Raw genomic sequence first — 12,385 nt, 5'->3', positions numbered from 1 at the left:
CCGAAAGACAGCGGAGACCAGGACAACTAGAGCCCCAGATAAAGATCCCCTGTAAAGACCTTGTCTCAGAGGAGCACCAGGACAAGACCACAGGAAACAGATGATTCTTCTGCACAATCTGACTTTGCTGCAGCCTGGAATTGAACTACTGGTTTCATCCGGTCAAAGGAGAACTGGCCCCCCAACTGAGCCTGGTTTCTCCCAAGGTTTTTTTCTCCATTCTGTCACCGATGGAGTTTCGGTTCCTTGCCGCTGTCGCCTCTGGCTTGCTTAGTTGGGGTCACTTCATCTACAGTGATATCATTGACTTGATTGCAAATAAATGCACAGACACTATTTAACTGAACAGAGATGACATAACTGAATTCAATGATGAACTGCCTTTAACTATCATTTTGCATTATTGACACTGTTTTCCTAATGAATGTTGTTCAGTTGCTTTGACGCAATGTATTTTGTTTAAAGCGCTATATAAATAAAGGTGACTTTATACGAGTGGTTTGATCCTTTTTAGGCGGATTAAAAGCAAATGCTGTAAATATGATTATTATCACTGACAGCTTCAAATTGGACGCGTCTGGGCCATGCCCACACTGAGGCAGTGCGCACGGGAACTGACTGCTTTACTTTGAGAGCATTAAATCTAGCAAAGTATTTTTAGGGAAAGCAAATGTCCTATTTTGAATATGGGGTCCCCATACAGCGACCAGCCTCTCAATTTAATCCAAACCGTTGTCACATGGGCTGAGGCCTGACAGGCCATCCCTGTAGTGCCAAACTGGATGTTGGAGACAAAATGGGGTTATTCGCTGCAATTAGCTCGAATACTCACAATTCCCAAAGGTGATTAATGTGCTGGTTTTATGAGCCATAGAGACAGTTCACTCAGCTCAGAGCGATTCAGGCTCCCACAGATGCTACTGCCTCATCCTCAAAAAAGATGGTGGCCTCCGGCCCATTCTTGATCTCAGACACCTGAATCACGCCCTCATGAAAAGGTCATTCAGGATGACTACGCTGAAACAGATCCTTGCGCAAGTTCGCTCCAGTGACTACTTGTTTTCACTGGATGCATACTTCTGGCTCCCTGCACTTTTATCAAGTACATGAATGTGACTCTCTCCCCTCAGAGACAAATGGGAAACCGCATTCTCAGCTACCTCAACAACTGGCTCCTTCTGCCCCAGTTAGATGCAGAATTAATATCACACAGGACCTTCCTCCTCAGCCACCTGGAGTGCCTGGTTCAATTTTGCCAAGAGCATGTTGTTACCCAGCCAGTGAATATCATTCCTGGGAACAATTTTCGACCCTGCCCAAATGAGAGCTGTAGTCGCGCCAGATCAGACTCTGGCTATACAGAGGCTGATGACCTCCTTCAAGATCAGTTCCATTCTCCCCCTCAAAGTGTTTCAAAGGATGCTAAGCCTCATGGCAGCAGCATTGCCAGTGCTGGTTCTGCTTCATACTAAAGGGCTCCCAGTCAGAAAGCAAAGACTCTCAAGATGGATAGTAGACTCCATCTTGCTGGCGTACTATTCCTTGGGCCTTCAATGCCCCATTTGATTTCAGGCCCACTCGACTAGAGGCATCTCCTTGTCCTGGGCATTGTGGTGTGTCCATTGTGTATATTTGTGAGGCAGCCGGCTGGGCCTTGCTGTCCACATTTGCTGTGACTTGACCTTGTTCACGAAGATCAACGGTGACTTGACTTTGTTCATGAAGATCAACGGTGACTTGACTTGACTTGAGTTTAACTGTGGTTTTACTTGACTCATGGATGTTAATGGTGACTTGACCTGACCCTGGACGGGCAGCTGTGACTTGACTGGACCTTGATTCTGGAAGATCAACAGTGACTTGACTTTGTTCATGAAGATCAATTGTGGTTTTACTTGGCTCATGGGTGTTAATGGTGACTTGACCTGACTCTGGACGATCAACTGGCGGCCATCATCTTGTGCAGCGGCACTGGGCTGCCGGTCATCTTGTGCAGTGCTGCTGGGCTGGCTGCCATCTTGTGATGAACCTCAGGTACAGGGACCACAGAACAGAAAGGAGCTGGACACCTCAGAGTAGTAACCTCCTCAACTGTAAAGGGAGAGCCACAAAACTGCAAAACAAAGTCAATAAACTGTTCCAGGGTCCAGCTAGGGTCTTCCTCTGGTAAATTTAAGCTTATATTAGCATCAAGACCACTCCAGAAACAGTCCTTTACCAAATCCTCATCCCCAGGCATAAGGTGGCTATACTAGAAGTCTTCAATGGGTTGGCCATCTTGAAAAATGGAGCAAAACTGGCTCCATACCTGGTCTGGTGCTCAATAAAGCTGCTGGATCCTGGTTTGGCGAAGTGTTCTGTAACAAGGAGTCAGAGATGTCCGGATCCATATGCAATACTTTATTTTCAAGAGTGGTCAAACAGGCAGAGATCAGAGAACAGAGATCAGGTATGTCAGGGGATATCCAAAATCAGCAACAGAAACAAGCAGAGGTTGGGGCAGGCAGCAGAGAATCACAGTCGGTATACACAATCCAAGATCAGACATGGAAGGAACAAACACAGGGAAACCGCTTGGAAATGCCAGACAGAACTAAACAAGACTTTACACTTAACGAGAGTCCAAACTCAGTTTATATAGGGGAGTGGTAATGGGTAACACCTGGTGGTGATTAGTCCTAAGTGTGGGATTCTGGGGAAAGGAGTTGGAAATGGAAATACAAAATTCCGGAGTCCTGAGTGGAGTGCCCTCTATAGGAGTTCATGGGCACTCCAGCTGATGATCGTGACAAATATATATAGCTTTAATCCTTTGCTCTATCATTAAATAGTCATGTATACCAGAATATGTTTATAAGAGTAAACTTTTACATTTTGCCACAGTGTGTTGCGGTGGTCACCATAGAAACGGTATAATGTAGCAGAATACAGTAGAACTTTAAGATAAAACTCTAGTTCAAAATCTCATAATCAAACATCAAAATAAACAACTAGGATTGCAATGTTTTTCAAATGTTCTTTATATTTATCTGGGAACTTTAAGACCTAAGAGATACAAGAACAACATGAGGTTTGCTGATGATCAGTTTTCATTTAACTGAGGAGAGTCAAAAATTCTCAGTGTGACTTCTGAGTATCAAATTCATCCGAAATTATAATTTTAGGGCCTATCAAATAGAGGAGAAGAGTTAATAAACAGAAGCTTCAAATATATATTATGCATGTCTTCTTATTAAAGAAACGTTGCGTAACATAACTCTTCTGTCTTTAGGGCTGGAATGAACAAACCATAGGGTTTTGCAACAATGGAAACATTTTGTGGAAAGAGGAATGGGCAGAGGGGAAAACTCCTCAAATGAGTCCAGAGCAGAGCCCCTGCTGAGATGATAAGGTGACCCTTTAGCCGTGATGAGAGGCACCTTGACTGATTGCAATCTCATCCCAGACAGCCCTCTTTCACAAAAAATAGCCTATTATTTTTGTCCAGAGAGATGACTTGATAAGGGCAGGTCACTGTTACCTGGCTCTACACCTACCTGCCTCCAGATGCACTCAGTCCACCATTTCTGCAGTTTTAGAGAGGGAGGGAAACATCGCTGGCTGTGTCTTCTCCTATCCTGTTTAATGAAATTAAATCATCCACAGATAACCGCTTGGGAGACAGTCCTCAGAGTAATGTTTGTCATAAATCACACAATAACATTTTTTATCCTAGATTAATATCTATCACATATAAGAACATCTTCACCTTATATAGTAATGTTCAAAATATAAAATGATACCTGATTTAGAGAAATACATTTTAGAAGAAGTGTTTAAGTAACAAACACTCAACACAGAAGATGATATTCATTCAACTCATGTTGACAAAGGACAGGCTCTCAACTACAATGTGCTGTGTGTTTTGTGAGCTGCTGTTGCAAATTGATCAATGGCAACTACTGTACAATTTAAAGCTGTGTTTAAAATCCTAATGCGTAAGTGCTTGATTGCTTTAGATTTATGAGTTCTTGGACCTTTAAGGAAAATCTGATCTTATTAGTTCCTGGCATGCAGTATGGAGAGTGTCTAAAATTGTTATAGTTTCTCAGATGTTTCTCAAAAGAAAACTGCTTAATATTCCTCCGGGTTGATTTTACAAATAGTGAAAAAGATGCATTTTAGGAAAAGTGACAAATAGTTTAGAACAAATACAAGTTTTTGAAACCGATAACAATAAGTCAGGACAGACTCAAGCACACTAAACCCTATAAACTTCACAAACCATTGAATTGAATGATGTGCATGAGTGGAACAATAACTTAGTGCCGTAATTATGTTATGTCATAGAACAGCGTCTGTGGCCAATTTGAATGGAAACCCTGAGACATGATAAACACCTATGCATCATTCCAGATGGTGCTGCAGAACTGCAATGTTAATAACGAGAGAATGTCATTGCATTCTAAGGCCAGTAGTGTAGAGTGACAGGCATCGAGAGGAAAATTTCTGGAGTTCATCACAATCTGAATCATGGTTTTCCATCTTTAAAATGATTCTTTCACCACCCACTAGAGTAGGAGATTTGGATAAGGCTCCCAGAAGGCATTTAATACAAAATGACAAATACATGTTTATCTTGTCAGTTAATCTCTCTGTGTCATTGCACAATAAAGGAATGGTATAATGTTGTAAAGGCTTGTGGTGGGAAATAAACCATACAAAGTACATTCACCAACAAATTCTCAGTGGTTTCCCAGGAGTGTAAACTTTGACTTTTACAGTACTCTACAGGCAAGATGCTAAGTTTTAAAGTGAATGCTAAATGCACATTATTGATCTTATTATAAACAATTGCTCCTTGCATTTGTTTAATTCTAAATGTTATGTCTTGTTTTTCTTAAACCCTTCCCCTTTCTTAAAGTTGACAGGTTCAGCTTGCATTTAAATCTGCCTCCGTCTTCCATCATCTGTTGTAAATATTTGACACTTTCAGGTTTAGCCTTGAAAATGACTGTGTTTCTCATTTGTCTGCACAAACTGATGTCAGAATTATTGTCATTGGTATAAATTACATGTCATTGCAGCAAAAAATCACCTGACCACCAATAAACACATTCACTTGCAAATTCTATGATCCTTTATTATGTGAAATGCTGTGATATGTTATTAACTTTTAGAATTCATATGAATTTGACTTTTTTTGTGATTTTAAATACCACATCTGTCAGATCAGCTTTGGCGTAAATGGTGATCTGTCTCTTCTGACCATCGGATCACCCAGGGTGAATACCAGGTGTACACAGGGCCTGAAGCTAACGACCACCAAGTCAACAAAGCAGCCTCACTCACCTGCCTTTAAGATAGGCCTTATTTAAACCTTCTTCCTGTTTAATGTAACGACTGGGTGAAGGGGTGGCTGGAAGCAAGGGCGAGATTAATGAGATTTAATGAAGACAATGAGACAATACAAAACTGAGACACAAATAACGCTGGGAGGAAAGCACAGTCCAAGATGGTGGTGAGGAATGACGAATCCGGAAGGCGGAGGTGAGTTGGCAGCAGGAGAGGGTGACACAGGAACTGGGGGAAGCGAGCCGAAGGTAAGTGGTGTTGCTTGGTGGTGGGTTGCGTAGAGTGGACAGGGTTCTGGAGAGACATGGACATCCAACGCAGAAACACACAAGAAAACAAGGCATAGGTTGCAAACATGAAACAACGCTCTCACGAACACAAGACTCTAGACAAGCCAATATATAGGGATGAGTAATGAGTGACAGCTGTTGCTGATGACAATTAATGGAGACACCCACAAACTAATCAGTGCTGACGCATAACACACAGACTTCACCCACAAAGTGCAAAACCTCGAGATCACGGTTTAGCAACCGTGACAGTAACACCCCCCCCCCCCCCCCTCTAAGAACGCCTCCTGGAGTTCCCAGAAGGGCCTACCTGCTGATTGTAATCATCAATAAGGGAGTGATCCAGTATGTCCCTAGCAGGTACCCAACTCCTCTCCTCCGGACCGTAACCTTCCCAGTCCACCAAGTACTGGAATCCTCGTCCCCTCCGTCTCGAGTCCAGAATACGATTAATACGTGATAATGTATGATAACCCAAAGATAGGCTAACTGTTGCTCCTAGCAACGTACAAAATTTTTTCCAAAATTTGGATATGAATTGGGATCACCTGTCAGAAACCACGTCTACGGGGAGGCCATGTAACCGAAAGACGTGATCTAGGACAGTGACTGCTGTCTCCTTGGCTGTCAGTAATTTGGGAAAGGGAATGAAATGTGTCGCCTTCAATAACTGTTCCATTACGGTCAAAACGACCGTCATGCCATTAGAGGGCGGGAGGGCGGTAACAAAATCTAGTGCGATATGTGACCAGGGTCTCGAAGGGACAGACAGCGGTTGAAGAAGCCCATCAGGAGGCCGGTTAGACGACTTACCACTGGCACAAACTGAGCAAGCCAAAACAAAATTGTGGACGTCACGAGCCATAAGTTGCCACCAGAATCATTGTTTAACTAACCCCTTGGTTCGGCTTATCCCTGGATGACAAGCAACGTTAGAGCAGTGACCCCACTGAATAACTTTGGACCGTAACTCTTCCAGCACAAATAAACAATTCGGTGGGCAACCGGGCGGAGGCGTTACCCCTTCTAAGGCCTTCTTGACCTTCGATATGACCTCCCATACGAGTGCTGAGACGACTATTTTCTCAGGTAAAATACACTCGGGAGTCACCGGGCGGGCGGAGGGATCAAAAAGACGTGACAAAGAATTGGTTTGACATTTTTGGAACCTGAACGGTACGGTACGAATAAAATCAAAACGACCGAAAAAAAAGTGCCCACCGAGCCTGCCTGGAATTGAGTCTTTTGGCAGTTCTAATGTACTCTAAATTCTTGTGATCGGTCCAAACAATGAAAGGTACCCCTGAACCTTCCAACCAGTGAAGCCATTCCTCTAAAGCTAATTTGCGGGCCAACAATTCTCTGTTACCAATGTCATAATTGCTTTCAGCAGGAGATAACCGATAAGAGAAAAACGCACAGGGATGCATCTTATCGTCCGAGGCAGTACGTTGGGAAAAACTGCTCCTGCCCCCACCTCTGATGTGTTGACCTCCACCACGAACTGCCGTGTGGGATCAGAGGCTACAAGGATGGGAGCCGAAACAAAGCGACTCTTGAGGTTGGTAAATGCAGTTTCGGCTGCATCCGACCACCTGAACAGAATACTGGGGGAGGTCAAGGCCGTCAGAGGTGAGACTAGTTGGCTGAAATTACGAATGAAACGTCGATAGAAATTGGCGAACCCCAGAAACCGCTGTAGGGCCTTACGGGAATCTGGAGATGGCCAATCTATCACAGCCTTAACTTTGTCAGGATCCATACGTATTCCCTCGGATGAGACGATATACCCTAGGAAGGGAACAGACTGTGCATGGAATACCCATTCTCGAGTAATCTCTGTAACACTCGTCTGATGTGTTGAACATGTTCCTGGAGAGATGAAGAAAAAATCAGTATGTCATCCAGGTAAACATATATAAACTGATCTACCATGTCTCTCAACACGTCATTAACGAGTGCTTGGAAAACCCCTGGCGAGTTGGAGAGCCCGAACGGCATCACCAAATATTCAAAGTGCCCTCTAGGGGTGTTAAAGGCAGTTTTCCATTCATCCCCCTTCCTGATGCGGACCAAATGATAAGCGTTACGTAAATCCAATTTTGTGAATACGGATGCTCCCTGTAACCTCTCGAAAGCTGAAGACATCAACGGTAACGGATAGGTGTGCTTTATAGTGATGTTGTTCAGCTCTCAGTAGTCAATACAAGGTCGCAGAGAACCATCCTTCTTACCCACAAAAAAGAATCCCGCCCCCGCTGGAGAAGAGGAAGGGTGGATGAACCTCTATGCCAAGGAATCAGAAATTTATTTCTCCATGGCCTCCCTCTCCGGAATAGAAAGAGAGTAAAGTTTGCCTTTAGGCGGAGACTTACCTGGCACTAAATCTATAGCACAGTCGTAGGGATGATGCGGAGGAAGAGAAGCAGCACGGGACTTACTGAAACCTCCTTCAGGTCCAAGTACTCTGCGGGCACGTTTGATAACACCATGGTCTCTTTCTGAAAGACAGAAACAGGCACAACAGGACAAGCAGAAACCAGACAAGACTCATGACAACTTTCACTCCACAAGGTGACAGTGTTGGAACCCCAATCCACTCGTGGATTATGTTTCATTAACCAGGGGTGACCTAAAACAATGGGAGCTACAGGGGACTCAATGAGGTAAAAGGATATGGTTTCACTGTGGTTGCCTGAGGTGAGCAGAGAGATGGGTTCAGTGTAGTGGGTGACGTGTGGCAGTTCCTGGCCATTGGGTGCGGTGACATGGATGGGATGAGACACAGGAAGGACAGGAAGGTTCAAGTGACGTGCAAGGAGAGAGTCAATGAAATTACCTTCGGCCCCAGAGTCCAGAAGGGTGTGACAGTCGTGAGTGTGGTTCTCCCACCGCAGTTTCACCGGAAGGAGAGTCGATGATGTGGTTGAGGACTTCCCGGTGGAGATCCCACCCGATAGTAGCCTCAAACTTACTACCGGGCTGGCTCTTTTACCGGGCATGAATGGACGGAATGCTCCGAGCCACTGCAATATAAACACAGTCCTTGGGACCTCCGCCGCTCTCTCTCCCTCCGGGAAAGCCGAGCTCTACCCACCTGCATGGGTTCGTGATCGTAGACGTGACTTGTCTACCCATGCGGTTAATCCGAGCGTCCACCCGAAGGGCCAGGTCGATTAGGCCGTTGAGCGTTGGGGGCAGCTCGAGGAGGTAGATCTCCTTCTGAACACGGTCGGCCAGCCCATGCAGGAATCGATCCCACTGCGCCACCTCGTTCCACTGGCACATGGCCGCCATGGTGCGGAACTGAATGGAATAGTCCGCCACTGATGATTTTCCTTGTTTCAGGTCCGAGAGCTGGTGAGTGGCCTCCCTGCCAGCTGCGGCTCGATCGAATACCCGTTTCATCTCTTCGGAGAGGGAGTGGAACGAGGCGCAACACGGATGTTGATTCTCCCACACCGCCATCCCCCATAAGGCGGCCCTGCCAGAGAGTAGGGTAAGAGCAAACGCAACTCTTGGACTCCTATGTCACGAAGGTGCGGGGCTGCAATGCAAAATGCATGGAACATTTGTTAAGGAAAGTCTTGCAAAAGTTTGGCTCACCGGAGTAACTCTTTGGCGCCGGAAGTCGCGGCTCTGGCCGAAAGTGGTCCTGGGAAGTCTCCCGTGGGACGGGCGGCGCAGGCGGTGCAGTGGGCGCAGTGGGAGAGGTGAGTTGATGAATCTGCTGGGTGAACTCGGACACCTGTGTCACCAGCGCTTGGATCGCGCGTCCGGTGTTCACGATGCTCTCCTGCTGCTGATCAATGCGGTTTATGCTGTGGTGAATGAATTCAGATAGTTAAGTGGTGCTCGCTGCTTCCATGGTTGGGTGAGAGCGTTCTGTAACGACTGGGTGAAGGAGTGGCTGGAAGCAAGTGCGAGATTAATGAGATTTAGTGAAGACAATGAGACAATACAAAACTGAGACACAAATAACGCTGGGAGGAAAGCACAGTCCAAGATGGGGGTGAGGAATGACGAATCCGGAAGGCGGAGGTGAGTTGGCAGCAGGAGAGGGTGACACAGGAACTGCGGAGAAGCGAGCCGAAGGTAAGTGGTGTTGCGTGGTGGTGGGTTGCATGGAGTGGACGGGGTTCCGGGGAGACACGGACATCCAACGCAGAAACACACAAGAAAGCAAGGCATAGGTTACAAACATGAAACAATGCTCTCACGAACACAAGACGCTAGACAAGCCAATATATAGGGATGAGTAATGAGTGACAGCTGTTGCTGATGACAATTAACGGAGACGCCCACAAACTAATCAGTGCTGACGCGTAACACACAGACTTCACCCACAAAGTGCAAAACCCAGAGATCACGGTTTACCAACCGTGACATTTAATTTATTACATGTTTCGTAAGATGCCTGGAGATGAAAGGCTCCGCTATGTTTCATCACCATGTGTTTTGTTGTGTGTGTGTAATACTGAGAGATGTTGAAAACAGACAGTGTGCCAAGTGTGCAGAGGGATCAGGGGTGGTAGTGTGATTGAAGCGGTTAAAAATCTGCCCTGAAGTTTTTAGGCTTGAATTCTTCAGTGGCAACCAATAACCACCACCACTATATCTACAGGCAACATTCTACAAGCAAAAACGTTTTTTTTTACATACATTTTTAATTATAATAATAGCCCTTTTTTCTGAATCTGAAAATACTGTCAACAGCCAAAAAAAAAAAAAAAGAGAGAGAGAGAGAGAGAGAACAAACACAAGAATGAACATAATAACAATGATTTTAGTTATATGTATAAAATCAAGGCAATGATATATGAACAAACCTCTTTGTAAAAACCCTTAGAATATAGAAAGCAATTAAACTTTCATGTTTGTTTGTAAGTGCTGCTGAAGTTGAGATTTCTGAATCAGTGCAAGATGGAAAAAAAAGCCCCTTTAGTTAAATGTTTTACTCTTTTGACCTGGGGTGTCTTGCCTTAAAGGGATTCTCCTTAGCATAACCCAGTTGGTTACTTTAGAGTGAGTTGATTTGGAAAAGTCATAACTTCTACTATAATCTTTCATTTTGATGAAGACTGACATGTCTATAGCCTCCAAACTTTGATGACAAAAATCACACCCATCAAATGGCTTAAAATTTATTCTAATTGCATTTATCACAGATTTTGTGGGCATGTTTGCATTACTTGATTTACCTCCTTTAGTAAATCAGGCACTATCATGTATTAGTAAATCATATCCCTTGAGCAAGCCCTTGCTCCAAGGGTACTGTTCTTGTGATACAAGCTCATTACTTGGAGTGAATGAGAACCAGTCATGCTCAGTTTTTGGTGAGAGTGTCCCATTCCAAAAGCAAGCAAGCATATTTGCAGTTAATATAAGCAATTCTATGGTCAGGAACTTTAAAACTCTCTTGTGAGGGTTTAAAACCCAAATTAGATAAAAATGGTAATAAAGAAGCTCAGACCGGTGGTTTAAAAAAACAAATTTGGGAATTGTAACCACAAACCCCTATAGGAGCCAAAGGACACACATCTGAATGACCACAATGCAATGATCGCAATACAACAGACCACACACTAATGCAGTTTCCACAATGTGTGTACATGGATTAACAAACTTTGCTCCACAGTCCACTGCCATACGTTTGCTTGTGTTTGAATTCAGTAATAATTACATTTTAATGTTTGGGCTGATGACATATTATGATTACTTCAAATTACGTTTCAGGAATTAAACATTTCATGAAATATTTTGTCAGTGCTTCACCATTTTAATAAGGAATTAATAACCTTTTCTGGCACATCAGCATTTACCACAAACGTCAAGGGCCGATTCAAGCACATCTAGATAAGCTGTTTGCAATCGCTGCTCCCCAGGGGATGATAAATGAAAGGCAGACTCAACACAGGGACTCCACCTTATCAAGTTCCTGTCCCATTTCTGCTACAGAGGCATTTCCAGAGATAAACAAACTTGGAAAAGTTACAGTACAAATTCGATTTTACATTTGTATAAAAAGCTAATCTTAAAGTGGCTTAGGACGTATTTTCAGACATGCATTAAAGGAATAGTTCACCCCAAAATAAAAATTTGCTTACATTTACTCAACCTCAGGCCATCCACAGTTGAAATTGTTAAACCTTAATGATGGATTTGTATATTAGATACACACAGCTTTTACAGTTCAGAAGATTTTAACTGATGGACTTGAGTTGTGTGGATTAGTAGTTGATTATCGTGATGTTTTTATCAGCTGTTTGAACTCTCATTCTGATGGCACCCATTCACTGTAGAGGATCCATTGGTGATGTAATGCTAAATTCTCTCTCTGTTCTGGAGAACAAACAAACTCAGTTACATCTTGTATGGCCTTAGAGTGAGAAAATTTTTAGTGAATTTTAGTGAATTTTTCCAAATTAAAGTTCTGCCATTGTTCACTGATTTTAAAATCATTCCAAACTTGAATTACTTTCTTTTTTCTGTGTAATATAAATGAAGGTGTTTTGAAGACTGTTTCAGATATTGTTGTCCATACAATGGGCAAGTGTTGTGTTCGAACTCATTGACTTTCACTGTGTGAGGCATTATATAAATATCTTATTTTGTGGTCCACAGAAGTAAGGAAGTCATATAAGTTTAGAACTACACGATGGTGAGTAAAATTATTTTGGGGTGATTTACCCCTTTTAGTTGCTTTAAGACTTTGTGGCTTTTTCAAGTTTTGCACTTGATTTTAGTTCATGGAAATTTTC

This window comes from Carassius carassius, chromosome 11, assembly GCF_963082965.1.
Source record: "Carassius carassius chromosome 11, fCarCar2.1, whole genome shotgun sequence".
NCBI lineage: Eukaryota > Metazoa > Chordata > Actinopteri > Cypriniformes > Cyprinidae > Carassius > Carassius carassius.
The sequence above is the reverse complement of the archived record's forward strand: the minus strand, read 5'-3'. Positions refer to the sequence as shown.